Here is an 18,567-nt window from a genome sequence, read left to right on the forward strand (position 1 = left end):
CTCTCATATTCCACCCCCTCTCTCCTCCCCCCCTTACAGTCATCCTCAAGCCAGCTGGCCTGGATAATTATTAAGTTAAAAAACAAAAAAGGCATATTCCGGGTACTGTAATTATATATTTTCAAACTGCTTCAGTATCTTCGTTTCATTTGGAACTCTACTAATTTTTATATAATCTAAGATTATTAAGCACCATAAAGTATCTTCTATCTTAGAGTCCTTCATGATACTTGCTTCTGGATCATTCTCTGAAAGCATAGCCTATACTGCCTAACTCCTCCTCTAAATAAACCTTCCATGCTTTCTCCTTCTCTCTGATTTACTTTGTTACTGTAAACTGTAAGCCTCGGTTTTAGGACTCTCCATTATATATACTCATCCTCCTTCTCATCCTGATCTCCTAGTGCCCTATGAATGGAGCATATAGCCAGGCTCCCTGAACTTTACTTTTCAGGTTTGTATACATCTGATCTCTGAGCCTTTAACTATTCTCTTTCTTCTCAATACAGTAATAAACACTTCTTTCCCTACCTCTTCCACCACCCATGGAAGCCCCACACATCTGTCAAACCACATCACAAATACCATCTTCCCCCAAACAGGATTTGCCTTCTTCTTTCTATGAATTCCCATAGTACTTTTGTTCTTCGTTAATTACCGTAAGTCAGGTTCCCCAGAAGCAGACTATAGAGATTTGCATGAAGGTATTTTTTTCTTTCATAATTAAGATTTTATTGGTTGGAAAATGTGGGATGCTTCATGAATTCGCATGTCATCCTTGTGCAGGGGCTATACTGATCTTCTCTGTATAGTTCCAATTTTAGTATAGGTGTTGCCCAAAGCATTTTGTTGGGGAAGCAAGGTTGTACAAAGAAGTTGGGCTCCAAAACTATCTCTACTAGGGCCATAGCCAATCCCTTGGGGAGCTCTGGAGCTGTGAGCAAGAGGGTCAGGGCCTTTACCTCCCTCTGTCCACCAGTCATTGGCTGTGAGGACCTTGGGTAAGGAGCACATAGGGAGTAATGAGCTATGAACTGTCAGCTGTCAGTACTCCTGGGGAATGAAGACTTCCATCTAAAAAGGATAGAAGGCAGGGATAGAAATGTGAGTGATATACCACAGTATCCACGGCATCAACCTAGAAGGAATCTGGCATCTTCTGCTTTGTAGGTCATGTCTTTATCTTCTGGAAACTAGAAATAAGGATTTCCTAAGTATTTTCTGAATTCCTTGTAGCTGTTAGTACAGTGCAGACGAGATGCTGGGCAAATAATTTGCTGAGATAATTTATCTTACGCTCTTTCACAGAACTTTCACTTTAAAGGTATATTAATGAAGTATGTCAGACACATCCTCTCTCTATTTTATAGAGGAGAAAAGTGAGGCATAGACTGATAATTGGAGTTGGTCGATAGCACAATTCATTTAAAAGTTTCTTTTTTTTAAGATTTTATTTATTTATTTTTGAGAGAGAGTGAGAGCATGCACAGAGAGGGAGAAGCAGGCTCCCCGCTGAGCAGAGAGCCTGAAGCCGGGCTCCATCCCAGGACCTTGAGATCATGACCTGAATTGAAAGCAGACACTTAACCGACTGAGCCACCCAGGCACCCCCATTTAAAAGTTTCAATGAGAAAACCTAGGTCTCAGGACTCTTAGGTCAATTGTCTTTGAAAAGAAAAATGTACTCAATTAGCCAAGTAGAAATAGTAGCTCAAAGGAGGGCTACAGTTGGGTCAAGAGTTAATAACCTTGCTCCCTAAACCCCTTTTCAAAAAGTCCTGCTTCTGGGCCTCCTGGAGGTTCCTCAACTTGATAAGTTATTAGACTTCCTTTTGGCACATATTCACATGCAAAGGGCCAGGGCTTTCAACTGAGATTTAGAACAACTTTGGCTCATTGCCCAGGGCTCATACTGTGGAAAGAGCAGAAAGCATCCTCCAAGAATCTTTAAAACAATCACTAAGAGGCAGATGACCTGCAGTATAATCCCTGAAATCATTTTTCAGGAGACATGCCACAGTCACAAAAACAGGTGAAGTCATAAAGAAACCCTTTTAAAGACAACAATGTCCCCTTCCCTCTCCCATACTTGTTTCTAGCCCCACCCCCCCATAACTACTCTATTACCCTCACCCACCCAAAATTATAGTTTTAGCAAAGAAAATCACCCATGATGTAGCCTATCTCTAGGAAAACACCAACCTCAGCCATATGAATGAATCTGTTTCTGTTGCACAGATATGGCCTGGTACTTAGCAGGATTTCTTGTTTACTGACACTGCTAAGAACTCCAGAAGACTGGGGCAAGAGCATCATCACCTTGGCTAGTTACCTTCTTTTCTTTGGATTCTTGACATATGGAAAGAGATCTGTACATAGAGATCACATATAAGTACTTGTGCCCTGGCTACACTGAGTTGTTAAGAGAAGTGCTAGTCTTCCATTCAATGTCAAATCAATTGTCCTTCAATGTGGCTTTTTGGTCATTACTCCTGCTCAAGGGCCATCATACACTCCTGATCAGAACACCAAACACTGAGCCTAGACCTGCTGACCCTCCACAAACTAATTTCAAGCTGTTCTTTAAGTTCTATTGCCCACTTCTCCTTGGCACAAGTTCTACATTTCAGCAAAATCATCCTATCGGTTCTTATATTAGAAGCATTCCCAAGATTTCCAGGAAAGGTCCCCTCAAAACACTCTGGCAACTGACAGGTACTTTATGATTCCCCAAATTCTGGAAATGTGATTACCGAAACCAAAGTTTGTATTCTGCTAGTAGAAACAGCCCAATAGATTTCCAACTCTTGAAACGCAATTTATTAACATGTTTCAGTGACAAAAAATTCACCTGCTGGACTGGAGATGCTACTCGGAATTTTCACATAGACCATATTCATACTTCATATTTTCACACACACACACACACACACACACACCCCTCTTACATTTTCACACTTGCAAGTTTTTTGATGCTTTCCCCCCCACTGCTGAAAAGCCATTTCTTGATACACTGGTTTTAATCTTACTGAGGCTTCCCGGTCCAACTCAGTTGTCATCTCTTCCTTGAAGACATCTGGTGGCCCACTGCTTAGCCTATAGGGTGGTTCACATAGTTTATGCCTTGTATTATTTGTGTTTGCATCTCCTCCTGTTTCTATTAATTAGTAAGCTGGGACAAGGGCAAAAAACCGATGTTAACCATTTTTCTGTTCCAGCCGTAACTGGCACAATCCACTGGGACAAAGTCAATATGCAACGAAGAACAAAAAATCATTAGGCATATCTTCCAATAGTCACTGCAGTATATATAAAACAAATTTGGGAAATACTTCTAAACATTTTGTTACCTTTTTATTTAAAGTTTACCATATATAATATGTAAATAACTACTAAGTATATATGTTGAAAATTTGTAAAAAGTGATTAAAGGCATGTAATCACCTCTAAGAATATAGAACATTATTTATACTCCAGAAACAACCACATCCCCCTGCCTCACAGTCAACTCCTAAAAGTAATCACTATTCTAATATCTATCATCTTAAACCACTTTTCATCCCTTTATATGAATGGAATAGTATGGTATGAACTCCTGTGTGTCTATTTTTTATTTTGTTTTGGTTTTTTTGCTCATTACTATGATTATAGATTTATCCATTTGCTTGTTCCATAGCCTTCGTTCATTCTTTTCATTGCTAAATGATATTCCATTGTATGAATTTGTAACAATTTATTAATGATAATGGACATTTGGGCTGTTTCTAGTTTTTGGAAATTATGAATAAAGTTCTTTGAACATTTGTGTCTGTGTCTTTTGGTGCAATGTGCATGCATTCTGTTGCATATTTAGGAAGAATGGAAATAGCCAAACCACTGTGTATGCATACACTCAACTTTAGTTGATATTACCATACAGTTTTCAAAGTGGTTTTACCAATTTTACCAACATTGTGTGAGAGATCCTATTGCTTTATTTCTTCACCGGCACTTGACATTGTCAGATATTTAAAATTTTAGTCATTCAGGTGGGCGTCTAGGGGTTAGTATGGTTTTAATTTGCATTTCCCTGATGATAAATAATGACCAAAAAACCCCACATTTTCTTACGCTTTCTGGCCACCTGTGAAACGTCTATTTAAGTCCTTTGACATGTGTTTAAGCTGTACTGTTGTACTTATTAATCTGTGATATTTTTAATACAATTATTTTTTGATACAATTTCTCTGTCAGATCTATGATTACAAATCTCCATGCTGCAGTTTACATGATAGCTCTCTTAATGGTATGTTTTGACAAATAAAAATTACCAACTTTCATTAAATCTAATGCATCAATCTTTCACTTTATGGTTAGTGATTGTGCATGTGTGCATTAATATGTTCTTGTTTAAGAAATTTTTGCCAAACTTAAGATCATGAAGGTTTTCCTCCATATTTTCTTTAGAAGTTTGTAACTTCACCTTTCAATTTTAGGTCTCAGGTACATATGGGACAAATTTTGGTGCATGGTAGGAGAAAGGTGTCAAATCAATTTTTATAGGATATACTATTAATCTCAAGGCATTTATCTAAAAGATCACATTTTCCCCCACTGCACTGCCACAATACTTTACTATAAATCAATGACAATTTATGCTTGGGTCTAAAGCTGGGTATTCTATTATGTTCCATTTGTCTATATTTCTATCTTTGTGCCCAAATCATATTTTTTTAAATTTATTTGAGAGAGAGAGCACAAGCAGGGGGAGCGGCAGGCAGAGGGAGAGGGAGAAGAGGCTCCCCGCTGAGCAAGGAGCCCGATGTGGGGCTTGATTTCAGGACCCTGGGATCATGACCTGAGCCAAAGGCAGCTGCTTAACTGACTAAGCCACCCAGGAGCCCTGCAAATTATAATTTTTAATTACTGTTATATTGCTGTTGTTTTATTTTTAAATCTGTTAGTTCTTGTTTTTTCAACATTGTTCATCTTTTAGATTTTCTTTGATACTTTAAGTTGTTTGGATTTCTATATGTATTTTAGAATTTAGCTTGCCACTTTCCACAAAAAAATTGCCATATGGGATTTATATTTATAGCATGGAATGACTTTTGTTAAGTTTATTCTGAGACATTTGATATTTTTGGTGCTATCATAAATGAAATGTTTTCTAATATTCAATTTGACTTGTTTGTTACTAATAATTCAAAGTAATAATTGAATTTTACATATCACTTCACATCCAACAATGTTATTTTCAGTTATTACATGTGCTTTTTTATCTACAGAATTATTTTGCATGTTTAATATACACAATTACATTATACATGAATAATGACAGTTACATTTCTTTTTAATTCTTATACCTTTCATTTATTCTCCTTGCTCTGCTGTATTTGAAATGCTATTAAAATACTGGTAGATGTTATATCACTGGATATCCATATCTCTTACCAGATTTCAAGGTGTATCTTTAATGTTTGATAATCAAATAAGATTTAGAGGTTTCTGTAGATAGCTATATTTTATCAGATAATTAAGGAAAATTCTGTCTATGTCTATTTCATCATGGATTAATCACTGGTGATGAATTTTATTAAAGGCTTTTATGTATCTTTTGAGGTTATCATATGGTTTTTATCTTTTATTCTGTTATATTGTGATTTATTTTCAAATAGCAAACCATTTCATTCCTGAAATAAACTCAGTATGATTATAATAAAGTATTATTTTTCTATTTCTGGATTCAATTTTCTATGTTCTTCAGATTTTCTTGTGTGCATGTTCACGAGATATGTTGGCCTATATTTGCTTTCTCTTTTTTTGCATGGTTTTTGTCAAGTTTTGTGTTAAGGTCATGCTGGACCCATAAAATAAGTTTGCAAATGTTTCGTATTTTTCTGTTCTCTGGAGGAGTTTGTTTAAGATTGTTTTCTTTTCTTTAAATGTTTAGGGAGAATTCACCAATGAAGACATTTGATCCTTTAGATTTATTTGTGGAAATGTTTTCAATTAAGAATTCAACAGTTTTGTGCATATTTTCTATTTCTCCCTATGTTTGCTTTAAGTAAGTTGAGTTTTCATTTAAATGGTCACATGTATTATAATAAAATTTTCCCAAAGTCTTCTTATTTTGTTAATCTGTGATATATGAAGTGACATGTTCTCTTTCATTTTTAAAATACATAAACTTCATTTTTACAGCAGTTTTAAGTTTACAACAAAATTGAGCAGAAAGGACATGGAGTTCCATATACCTCTTGTTCTCACATGTATATGACCACTTCCACCAATGTCCTGTGCCTGAGCAGTACATTTGTTACAGTCTGTGAATTTACATTGAACATCATTATTATTCAAAACATGTAAATTACATAAGGGGTCATCTTAGGTAATATACATTCTATGGGTTACCACAGATCTATAATGACATGTATCGACCATTGTAGTATGATGCAGAATCGCTTCACTGCCCTAAAAGTCCTCTGTGCTCTACTTATCCCTCTCTCCCCTCAAACTTTTGACAAACACCAATCTTTTTGTTTGTTTTTTAATTTTTTATTTAAATTCAATTTAGTTAGGGGCGCCTGGGTGGCTCAGATGGTTAAGTGTCTGCCTTCGGCTCAGGTCATGATCCCGGGGTCCTGGGATCAAGCCCCACATTGGGTTCCTGACTCAGTGGGGAGTCTGCTTCTTCCTCTCCCTCTGCCTCTCCACTGCTCATGCTCTCTCTCTCTCTGTATCTCTGTGTCTCAGGGAAATGCAAATTCAAACAACAATGAAACACTGCTACATACCTATTAGGATGGCTAAAATCCAGAATACTAACAACACAAAATGCAGTTAAGGGTGTAGAACATCATTGCTAGTAGGAATTCAAAATGGTACAGCTACTTTGGGAAATAGTTTGACAGTTTCTAATGAAACTTAATAAGCTCTTATCATACAATCCAGCAATCACATTCCTTGCTATTTATCTCCACCTGAATTGAAAACATGTCCACACAAAAACCTGCACACGGATGTTTATCGCAGCTGTATTTATGATTACCAGGATTTGGAAGCAACCAAGAAGTCCTTAGTCCTTAGTCAGCAGGTGAATAGATAAATCAACTGTGGTACACTAGATTGTGCAGTTTTGTTCAGGGCTTTAGCCTCTTTTTAAAGAAATGAGCTATCAAGTCATGAAATCACATGGAGGAAACTTAAATGCCTACTCCTAAGGAAAAGAAGTCAATTTGAAAAGGCTACATACTGTATGATTCCAACCATATGACATTCTGGAAAAGGCAATATTGCAGAAACAATAAGAAAGATGAGTGGTTGTCAAAAACAAACACCCACCTCCCCTCCAGTAACCCTCAGTTTGTTTCCTATAGTTAAGAGTCTCTTATGGTTTGTCTCCCTCTCTGTTTTTATGGGGGGATGGGGTAATTGGGTGGTGGGCATTAAAGAGGGCACTTGATGTAATGAGCACTGGGTGTTATATGCAACTGATGAATCACTAAATTCTGTCCCTGAAACTAATAATACACTATTTGTTAACTAAATTGAATTTATTTTTTATTTTAAAAGATTTTATTTATTCATTTGAGACACAGACAATGTTTTTTCCTATGCATACATACCTATGATGACGTTTAATTTATGAATTAGGCACAGTAAGAGATTAACAATGATAATTAATAATAAAATAGAACAATTATAACAATATACTATAATGAAAGTTATGTGAATGTAGACTCTCTCTCTCAAAACATCTTGTTGCCCCGTACTTACCCACCTTCTTGTGAAGATGTGCGATGATAAAATGCCCACGTGATGAGATAAAGGGAGGGGGATGCCGTAGGCACTGTGACATAGCCTTAGGCTACTATTGACCTTCTGATGATAGGTCAGATGGAGGACCATCTGCTTCCAAATCAGGGTTGACTGAGGGTCACTGAAACCACAGATAAGGGGGAAGTGCTCTAAATAGAATGATGAGGGTAATAACAGAAGGTGTGATGTGATTTCAGAAAACTTGGTTTTGACAGAGTCTGTCATGTGGGGGTTTGGGACCTTAGGCAAGATCATTATACTCCCTACTCCTCAGTTTCCTCCTTTGTGGAATAGTGACAAATACCATCACAACCAGCACCACCAACAAAAACAAAAAGCCCATGGATTGTTCTGAGGATAAAGTGAAATAACATACATAATGTTTTTCTTTCAAAAACACTGGCCTGTTTTTCTTGTTAGGACTTAGCTAACATTTTCTCTATTCATTTTATACTTTTTCCTTAAGATTCTACCACTGAGCTAGCATTAAAATGCAAACACACACACACACACACCCCTACCTACACACACCCACACACACATTTTGGCCATGTCAGAATGCAGAACATTTAACACTCACAAAGTCTTTCTGAAACGTACGTTGGAGAAAAATATCAGCAAAATGACAAATGAATTCAAGAGAAAGAAAAATGAAAGAATTAAGATGGGCTCATCAGCAAATAAATTATTACTTACTACATTTAAATCTAAATTATGTTGGTTATATAATGTCAAAAAACAAATAGATCTCTCTAAATTAAATTCTGAGATAATCTTGAAATGGATGTAGCAGTGACAGAGGGGTTTGAAATCATGTCATTTCTTGCCTTTTTAGTAAATAAGATACAATTAAAAAATGTAAGTTAAAATGTTTGTTACTTCTCTAAGGGTAATCACTAAAGAAAACAAACAAAAGTATACATTTTGTGTAATTACAGGAATATAGAATAAAGAAAAATTTTACTGATCCAAACAAGGTGAAAAATATAATATCATACTAAAAACATGCTAAGAAGCATGTCAAATAAAAACCGTTAGATAACATAGCAGGAATAATTTCAACTGTATCAATAATCATATTAAATGTGAATGGATTAAAGTCATTTTGTAAAAATAAGAAAATATCCTGTTAATTAAAGAAACAATATTCAACTATATCCTATACAGAGGAGAGAGAACTAGAGCTCTTTGAAGTCCCCACCATTATCTGTGTTTTTACCATCATTTCCACATTTCTTATCCCCTGGCACATACTGAAACATAGGCTTCTGAGTAAGTCAACTGTGAGCTCACCAAACAAATGTCTCAGGTCACATGCCTAGCTTTCTACTTTTAAGTAACATCTTATTTCTGATTTCTAGCAATTTTGTTTCTTATAAACACAACCATGCATTTTGTTTTGTTGCTTCCCACCGCACAGTTTCTTGCTTTTAGTAGGAGATACCTTAGTCTCTCTTGTCTGAATCGTACATTCCCCACTTTATGATATTTATAAAACAGGATGATGACGAATCCGGACATTCTGCTGAGTCATACATTTTACTATAGACAAGTCAGTTACCATCTCAGGGACACAAGTATGTACATATGGAAAGAGGAAAATGATTCTTGTCCCCTTTACTCACAGGGTTGCTGTTAATATCAAATGATAAAATATATGTAAAAGTACTTTGGACAGAACAAGGTGTGACACAAATATAAAGAACTGCTAGAACTCTGATTATTTGGTATTTGAAACCTATTGGAAATCCTTATTTCTTCCAATATAGTATAGCGGTTAGGAGTGTGAACTCTGGATCTTGGATAGTCTCCCTAAAATTTACAAGACACATGACCTTGAACTGGGCTAGAAGATCTCTGAGGTTCTTCCCAGTCACGATATTTTATAATTTTATGGAGTTCATAAGGGACTCATAAGCTGATGTTCTTCCCCACATTGGCACCTCTTGACCTGTCTTTAACATTACCAGTAGACTCTGACTCTTCTTCCAAATAGACATAATCAGAACTGGTGTAGAAGAAAGAAGAGCTGTGGTATACAATTTTCTTAGCCTTTGCAAGAAAGAGTCCATGACTCAAGGCATCTCCTGTTTGAATAGAGAAACCTGAAAAACCTCTTTTTCTCTACGAGCTTCTGCCTTGAAGATGTTTCCAAATATTTTGCCAATAAGTATGGGAATCCGTCCATCCATGTAGCTGAAATTGTGGGCAGGGTCACCAAAGAGTGAGCACACAGGGCAGGAACATACAAAAACATTTCTCAGAAAAAAAATAGCATTTCTCCCTTTTCAGTAGGGACAATGTTTTGTTTCTGTTTAGGAATCATAGAAACTGCGAATGAACAAGCTGTATTGGGTCATCTAATCTGCCCTCCAGGGAGGGGACGAGCTGCTGCAGTTCATTCAATTCCCTTCCAGTTTCACATGGAGACTCCAATGGGGGTTTTTGCCATGTGCTCTGGCCAAGGCTCTGTGCTCCAATCAGTATCGCGGGAGTGTTGCCGTGACATTGGAAAGAAAAGGAAAAAGAACCTCCAACAAAAACATTTGTTGAGGGGGACGATTAAAAGAGGTTAACTCTATACATAAATGTGAAAATTGAAAACGTGTAAGGAGAACTGTATTTCTCAATGTTGAAACAAGTAGGGTTTCATAATTTTCATTAACCAAAGATAAAAAGGTAATCATTCTTCCATTCCTAAGTGCAAGTGCACTATCTTGTATTTGTCAAAGACTATGAGATTAATGAGTGTTTCAAGTTTCTTGATTTTTAAAAAAATTGCGGGTTTTTAAAAACATATAAATAGTATCCTAAACACTTTAAGCTTGCAAGACATTCATAGCCATGTGTGTGTTCTAAAAGGGGACATAGATCCATATTTTGAGTTTTGTTGAATGTTTACTATGTGCCAAGCCATTATGTTAAATATTTTGCATAAGTTTTCTCTGTCACTCCTCATAAAACACTATGATGTATTTTCTCTCTTTTCTAGATAAATAACACACAGTCAAAAACTGAGCTTTACAAAGGCTAACCAGCTTGCCTGATTTCAAAACTGTGTGGCAGAGTGGAGTTTTGAGGTCATATTAGTTGGTCAGATTCCAAAGCTCTGAACCACTATCTTTTATTTTGCATCCCAACCACACCTAGCAATATATTTAACAATTATCAGGTATTCAACGAATTTTTTAAAAAGATTGTATTTATTTACTTACTTGAAAGAGAGCGAGAGAGAGCACAAGCGTGAGCAGGGGGAGGAGCAGATGAAGAGGGAGAGAGAATCTTAAGCCAACTTGCCACTGAGCTCAGAGCTGACATGGGGCTCAATCCCATGACCCCAAGATCATGACCTGAGCTGAAACCAAGAGTCCTGATATTTAACCGACTAAGTCACCCAGGCGCCCCTAAAGAATTTTTTTAATAGACTATCCTTTTAGTTAGAGAAGATCAGCGGCTTATTATTGGATTTCATGAGCATAGGGAACTTGTTTCTGTCCAGAAATATATGAAGACTGTATACTGCAGGTTCCAGAAAATGACTGACTTGATCTACACACCTGCTCTGTTGACCCTCGGCATGCTTTTTAATACTTTTGTGTCTGCCCCAGTTTTCCCATATCAAAAATGAGGGATTTTACCTTCATTCACGAGGTTTTTGTGAGGAATTAAATGAGTGGCTATAGAAAGTCAGATAACATACTGCCCAGCATAAAATTAAATAATAACTCTCATGTTGCATTATGTGTTTATGATTATACTAATATCTTCATTAAAGTTTTCATTGGTCATTATGTTTATTATTTACATTATACTAGATTTATGTATCTTAATTTATTAATATTAATGATCACTGTCATTGCATAGGGTCATTTGATCTGAAATCTCTCCTTTATTTACCTTCCGATCCTAAATCTCTTTAGTTTTGTATGATCTGTTAATTGAATGGAAATGCCTCTGAGAGAAATATTAATTTAGTCCTTATTTGCAATCTGATTGTGAGTTAATATGTCCAGTTGTGTCCTTCTATCTGGTCTGGAGAAGGATCCGAACAGATGAGCCTAGCAGCACACACAGTCAGCCTGCAGAACACACAACAGGAAATAGTGGCTACCCTTGGAGTGAGAGGTGCCCAGGACAAACAGGCCCTCCTCATGGTTTAGTCTGCACGTTCCCTGGAGTGGCTGGTATTTAATATGTGGGACGGTTTGTCCTTTCACAAGTGAAAACATAACTTTCATTCATCCTCTCCTAATGTAAGATGTTTTGGATTTTTTAACTTCTAAGTTCAGACAGTTATTTAAGTAAATCTGCTGACATGAAAATGCTTTTGCAGTTGGAATTCTATAATTAAATGTTGTATACACTTTTCAATATCATTTGAAAAATTTTTTAAGTTGTTTATATTAAAAAATAAAACTATATTTAATATTAGTACTTAAAATTTATACTCATGATGGAATATTAAGAAAATGCATTATGTAGGAAAAAGAAAAATAAAATCACTTGAGACACCAATATTCAAAGATAAACAACCTTTCCTATGTTTATTTTAATATTTTCTTTATTTAAATATTAACATTTGTTCTATTCTTTTGCTTTGTTATTTTTATATGCCTATAATTTTGTAACTGCTTTTCACATAATTAAATATCACACATATTTTCCTTATTATTACATGGTGTTAAAACACTTTTAATGCCTGCATAAATCAGTTCAGTAGATGTGGTTTCCATATTTTATTTAATCATTTTCCTAATTGCTGCACATTTAATTTATATGTCATTTACATATTATTTTGATTTATTGCACTTATAAATAATACTATTCTGAAAATTTTGTGTATAAACAAATGCATATTAAGGCCTGAACATGTACCAGACCCAGAGTTTGTCCCTATGGGATCAACACTGAGTAAGTCATGGCCCAGCCTGGGAGGACCTTAGAATCCACTAGGAAAGATTAACAAATCAGTAAAAGGCATTTCTTTGCATGGCTCAGTAAGAACTTTCATCTCATGTTCAAAAGTTGCTTTGGAAGCAAAAAAAGGAAGAGAAGCTGCTTCAGGCAGGGGCTTGGGTCAACTATCTGGATCAGGTAATGCTTGAACTGATATTGAATTAAGGGGCGCCTGGGTGGCTCAGTGGGTTAAGTGTCTGCTGTCAGCTCAGGCCATGATCCCAGGGTCCTGAGGGTCAGCTCAGGTCCATGATCCCAGAGTTCCGCATCAGGCTCCCTGCTCAGCGGGGAGTCTCTTCTCCTTCTCCCTCTGCCCCTCCCCACAGCTTGTGCTCTCTCGCTCACTCTCTCTCTCTCTCTCAAATAAAATCTTTAAAAAAAAAAAAAAGAAAGTTGAGTTGAATTTAACTGGGTAAAATGGTGGGGACAGAAGAATTTCTTTTCAAGAGGAAAAGAGTTTGTGCAAATATGTGTAATTTCTGAGGAATACTGACTAGTCCAATATGACAAGAGGAAAAGGCTAGTAATCAATAACATATCCTATTTGCCAGGTGCCAGGTTAACTACTTTACAACTATTAGCTTATTTAACCCCTTCAGTATCCTTCTGTAGTAGATATTATTATTATCCCCAATTTCAGATGAAAAAACAGAGGCTAAATGAAATTCCATAGATTGTTCAAACACACATATTGAATTTGCAAGGGGTGCTGGATTTGACTCACACAATCTGATTCCAGACACCAGACTCAACTATCAACTTATTTAAGTGGTTGGAGATGATACTCTGAAGCCTTCAAACATTAAACTGTATCCCAAAAGCAAAGAGAACAGTTTAAAGATTTTCAGTAATATAGTGGTATCACTAGATTTTTTTATTTATAAATATCATTAGATGATTTATGAACTATATATTGGAGCATGGAAAAAAATGAAGGAGTCCTAGATTAAGGAAATGTTTTAGAAATGTATAGGAGAAAGTTTTAAAAAGTAGGATAAAATATGCTGGGCATAGTTGCAGATTGGCCATGGATGTTTAAATTAATTTCTTTATAAGAAATTCCTATAATGGAAGTGTTTGTTCATAGGATACACATTTTAAAAATACAAATATTTTTAAAAGTCTTGGGTATATTTTCAGAGGGGTGTGTGTGTGTGTGTGTGCACACCTGGGCACCAATTATTAAACTATTTTTTCTCAGCCAAAATTTGCTGGGTCTCTTTCTCTGTAAGCCATGTGTTTCATTTGCCAGCTGGATTTCTGTTAGATATTTCACCCTGGCAGAAATATTTGGTTCTATTTTTTGGCAATTTTCAGTGCATTGACTCCCAGAGCCAAGGAGTCACTCTTAGAAATACCAGCACCAGTGGGTTCATCTGTTGTTTTGAAGTCTGAGTGTCAGCTCTGGAGGGCTCCTCCACAAGCCTCTAGATTTTCAATGCCCCAACCTCTTTAATCTGTCTGCTACTCTAGGAAGGATCTTACATCTTTTAGTTCCTTATCTCTGTGTTACTGCAGGATCTCCTTTTGACATTTTCCATCATCCAACTTCTTATATTAAATTTTATGTGATAAAATAACTGGTGTGGGTTCTATCATCCTGGCCAGATCCTGATGGATACTTTTTAACAGGGTGATGACAATTTCTGGTAGCAGCAATATATTTCTGCATTAATTAAACAAAAGCTTATCACAACAAGTGAAATATCTGTAGAAGATATTTTGAGGGAAAAAATCCTCTTAAGAATTCATAGCACATTCCATGTTTTCTACTAGTCAACACTCAATAATTAAATATCTATTTATTAAATATCTTCACCAATCTATTCACTAGAAAACATTTACCCACTCTATGGCTTTGAACTGTTATTTATCAATGGGCTCTTAAATTTGTATACAAATCAGCCAGGCTTACAAATCCATTCACTTTTTTGATTTATTAGTGTTCAAAAAAATTTGCAAAATAAGGGTTGTTTGGTTTGGGATTTCTAATATTACATTTGTCTTTGTAGAAAATTTAAAGGATAAAAAATGTTAAACATCTTAATATTGTAATAGATTCTGAAATGATATTAAAGCGACTGGATAAATTTAAATGAAACAGAAAACCAGGAGAGGTATTAATAAATCCCTATTTATTTAAATACTTAAACCGGTTCCAGAAAAATTTAAGGTGGAGAGCAGAGAGGCCATGGATACGACAGAATAGAAAAACATACCCAGAGGAGGCTTAAAAAGGAGTTAAGGAATTTTTTCCCCATTTTAACATTTCTGTAACTGGTAAGTGAATTATACTTTATATATTCATTTAACATAGGACTTCTTTCTTTATTTTCCCTCAGGAAATATTACTAAATTGCTGGTATATTTTAGCATTTGAAGACATCTTAAAGTGAATGAAATGTGATAAATATGAATATGTATACATATATACATATAATCCATATATCATCATTTATCCATCATTTTTGTATACATCTTATTTTTGGGGGGGATGGCTTAAATTTATTATATATATTTTAAATTGTGACTGCCTCTTCTTATCAGTTTGACTGATTTATTAATTGCATGCCATGTTACTTGGTTTTCTACATAGGCATACTATAGTAAGAACCTAACCCAACTCAAGGAAAGAGAGAAGAAACCAAAAAGATAAAAAATAATGTTGAGAGAAGGATGTAATTTGGGGGTATGTACATTTATAACTTTCCATGAATCCTAATTTTCTATACATGTATTTTCCCTTTCCAGTCATTAGGGACTAAGTTCCTTGACTTGATCATGCTGAGTGAATTCACACTTAAAGAACTGAAGAACTTCTGATGGTAAGTATAAAGAATGAGCTAAAAATGAATATACATCAATTTTCTTATTTCTTCCTTTCACTTAATGACTTTCAGATTTTTACATATATCTTGGTGTGCATTCTCCCCAGTTTGGAGACTATTGCATTGCAAAGATTATGAAAAGATTAGTATGATGACTTTTTAAATATTTTGACATTTGCATTCACATTAAGATTTTGAGTTACTTATTAATAAACTGTGTTTTTCCCCATTAGAACTGATATGGAGGAAATTTTGAAATACAGGCAAGTTGCGAAGGATTTAAAAAGAGTAAAAAATGATCTCTGCTTTCTTTAGGCTAAAATCTTATGAAACAAACGGATGTGAATGCCTTGGAGTGTGAAAAAGGCTTAATAGAATACAGGGGGAATAGAAGAACAAATATCTTGCTGTAAGAGTATAAAAGAAGGAGAAAACCATTCTTTCTAGAGGCTCAGAACAGATTTCAAAAAGAAGAGCCACATTTCCCCACAATATTATCAACCCAGTTTAGTTCAATCTATACACTATTGCAAGTTGTTAGCAGTATATGCCAGGATGCTCTTTATCAGACCTATGATATTTTAATATTCTGGAATAATTTAAAGGAAGCCAAATATGTCAGGATCACAGAATACTGTTAATTTTATGGATGTCATAATCTCTAGGTGAACCCTGTGGAAACAGGCAAATGGATGGAATCAGCCCAAGAGTAGTTTTATATAAAATAAAAAATCCTTCCTCTTCACATACTCACCTCAATTTCAGGCTATTCTGCTCATTGTGACAATCGAGACCATCATGATGGGAGGAAAATGTATAAACCTAAAGAGTAAGTCTCAATGTCTCAGTGTAAGGCACTGAGGAAAATCAAAGTTAACTCTGGATCAAAAAGGTTTTTTAGGGACGCCTGAGTGGCTCAGTTGGTTAAGTGTCCGACTCTTGATTTTGGCTCAGGTCATGATCTTGACTCATGATTTCAGAGTTGTGAGACTGAGCCCCACATTGGGCTCTGTGCTCAGCAGGGAGTCTGCTTGAGTTTCTCTCTCTCCTTCTCTGTCTGCCCCTCCCTCCCTACTTAAATGTGTGCTCCCTCTGTCTCTTAAAAAAAAAAAAAAGTGTTGTTTTTTGTTTTTTAGTGATTCTGAATTCATACCAGGGGGTTAATTATCAAACTCATCTAAACATTTCACTATAGAAGGAAGTGATATTCTTATATATTTAATAAGAGAATGGGAAATATCAGTTTAATTAAACAAATATTTTTAGAATCCATAATATGCAAAGAACTCTGATTATAACTATGAAAAAGACCTAAGCCTTTACCTAAGAAGCTTAGAATTGACTCTAAGATTCTTAGCATTGAGAGATCAAGTCCGCCCATCTTTATCTATATTCCCAAGAAAAGTCAGTCTGGATCTTCTATTTTAGTTGCTTTGTAAAGTAAGTTGTGCTATTTAAGTATCTGCTACACTTACAGACTCGCTGTGGCCAAGAAGAAGAATACCACCAAAGAGGGAGAGTGGGGAAACTGGAGAGAAGCTTAATAAAGATGTCATTGAGTCCTAAACAAAATTACAGTTATCCTGAGGTCTAGCTCTTTTGATTTTAAAAAAAGTTTTCCTATTATTTTTCACCTTTTTCTGTATTCTTGTAGTAATACTCAATTTATTGTGAACTCGTTCTTGCCAATTAACAGCTTTACACTTAAGCATTATAAAATGACCTGCTCTGGTAACCACGCTTACTTTCCTTACAAAATTAGCCTCAAACTGTTCATTTAACTTGTCTTTTGCGATGTGATTTTTCCCCTCTCAACTCCTGCGTGTACTCAGTTCTTTTTTTTTTTTTTTTTAAGATTTTATTTATTTGACAGAGAGAGAGACAGCGAGAGCAGGAACACAAGCAGGGGGAGTGGGAGAGGGAGAAGCAGGCCTCCCGCCGAGAGGCAGCCCGATGCGGGACTCGATCCCAGGACCCGGGGATCACGACCTGAGCTGAAGGCAGACGCTTAACGACTGAGCCACCCAGGTGCCCCCATGTACTCAGTTCTATGGAGGAGGATCAGAGCACCTCACATTCTTTTGTCTGCAAGAGAGTGAAGAAGCACAAGGCTTGCATTAGTCAGAGGAGAGGTATCAATTGGCTGGTTGCTTCTAGGTCATTTTCAAATTGAAATAAGAAATATCCCTTACAAGTAATTGTGAAAGCTTCTTCTGTACAAGGTTACCACACTCAGGATTTAAATTTGCCTCTCAAAGCACATCTGTCTGGCTTTCCTCACAGACCCTATCCCTTTAGTGCTAATGAGAACCTCATGCCTTCCAGTCTGAAGGCAGGATTTGGAACTATTTCCCCCTTGTTAATGTAAAGCATGTCATTCTGGGCCCTATCCAGTATTATTTGCTTTTCTTACTGCTGAATCTCGCCTGTAGGCGGTTTTGTATCATCCAGAAGGTTTTATATCTTAGCATCGTATTGATTCTTAATTCCTTGGTCTCAGAATCCAGTGAGATATATTTGATTTACTAAGAAACTAAGCCTCTTTTCATATCCTGGTGAGACCTGCAAGAGACAGAGGTGAGATTTAAGAGAATAAAAGTCCTTTTGGGAAGGCCTATCTTTTCCTTGGTCTTACAAATGATTCTGTTTGGTAAGTGATTAAAGCTGGTCTGGACAGGCAGCAAACACCAGAGTAGATTTATAGCCTCTAAAACAATACCTTCAAAGATCTTCTCCCAGAAAGCATGGCCTAGAGGCATCCTTTTGATTGATCTAAGTCTCTGAGGAATTACTCCAGAAACAAACAAAGACTTATTATGCTTCTTTACTAAGAGACTTTGACATTTTATGGTTTTCTATGAAAATACTGAACTGGGGTAAATGGTCAGGAATCCTATAGCCTTTCCTTGTCTGAATTGTAGGCATGCTTTGTCCCTCTGCAAAATCAGCTACTTTACTCTTGCGACCTTACACAGAGCATTGT

At 36.0% G+C, this 18,567-nt stretch overlaps 1 non-coding gene across 1 annotated transcript; it reads right to left on the bottom strand.

Moving 5' to 3' along the window:
- Positions 1-741: 741 nt before the first annotated feature.
- Positions 742-845, bottom strand: LOC123324667. The gene has a single exon (XR_006539944.1). It is a non-coding gene; the product is annotated as a U6 spliceosomal RNA (small nuclear RNA).
- Positions 846-18,567: the final 17,722 nt, after the last annotated feature.

Source organism: Neomonachus schauinslandi, chromosome 4 (assembly GCF_002201575.2).
Source record: "Neomonachus schauinslandi chromosome 4, ASM220157v2, whole genome shotgun sequence".
In the NCBI taxonomy this organism is placed as follows: Eukaryota; Metazoa; Chordata; class Mammalia; order Carnivora; family Phocidae; genus Neomonachus; species Neomonachus schauinslandi.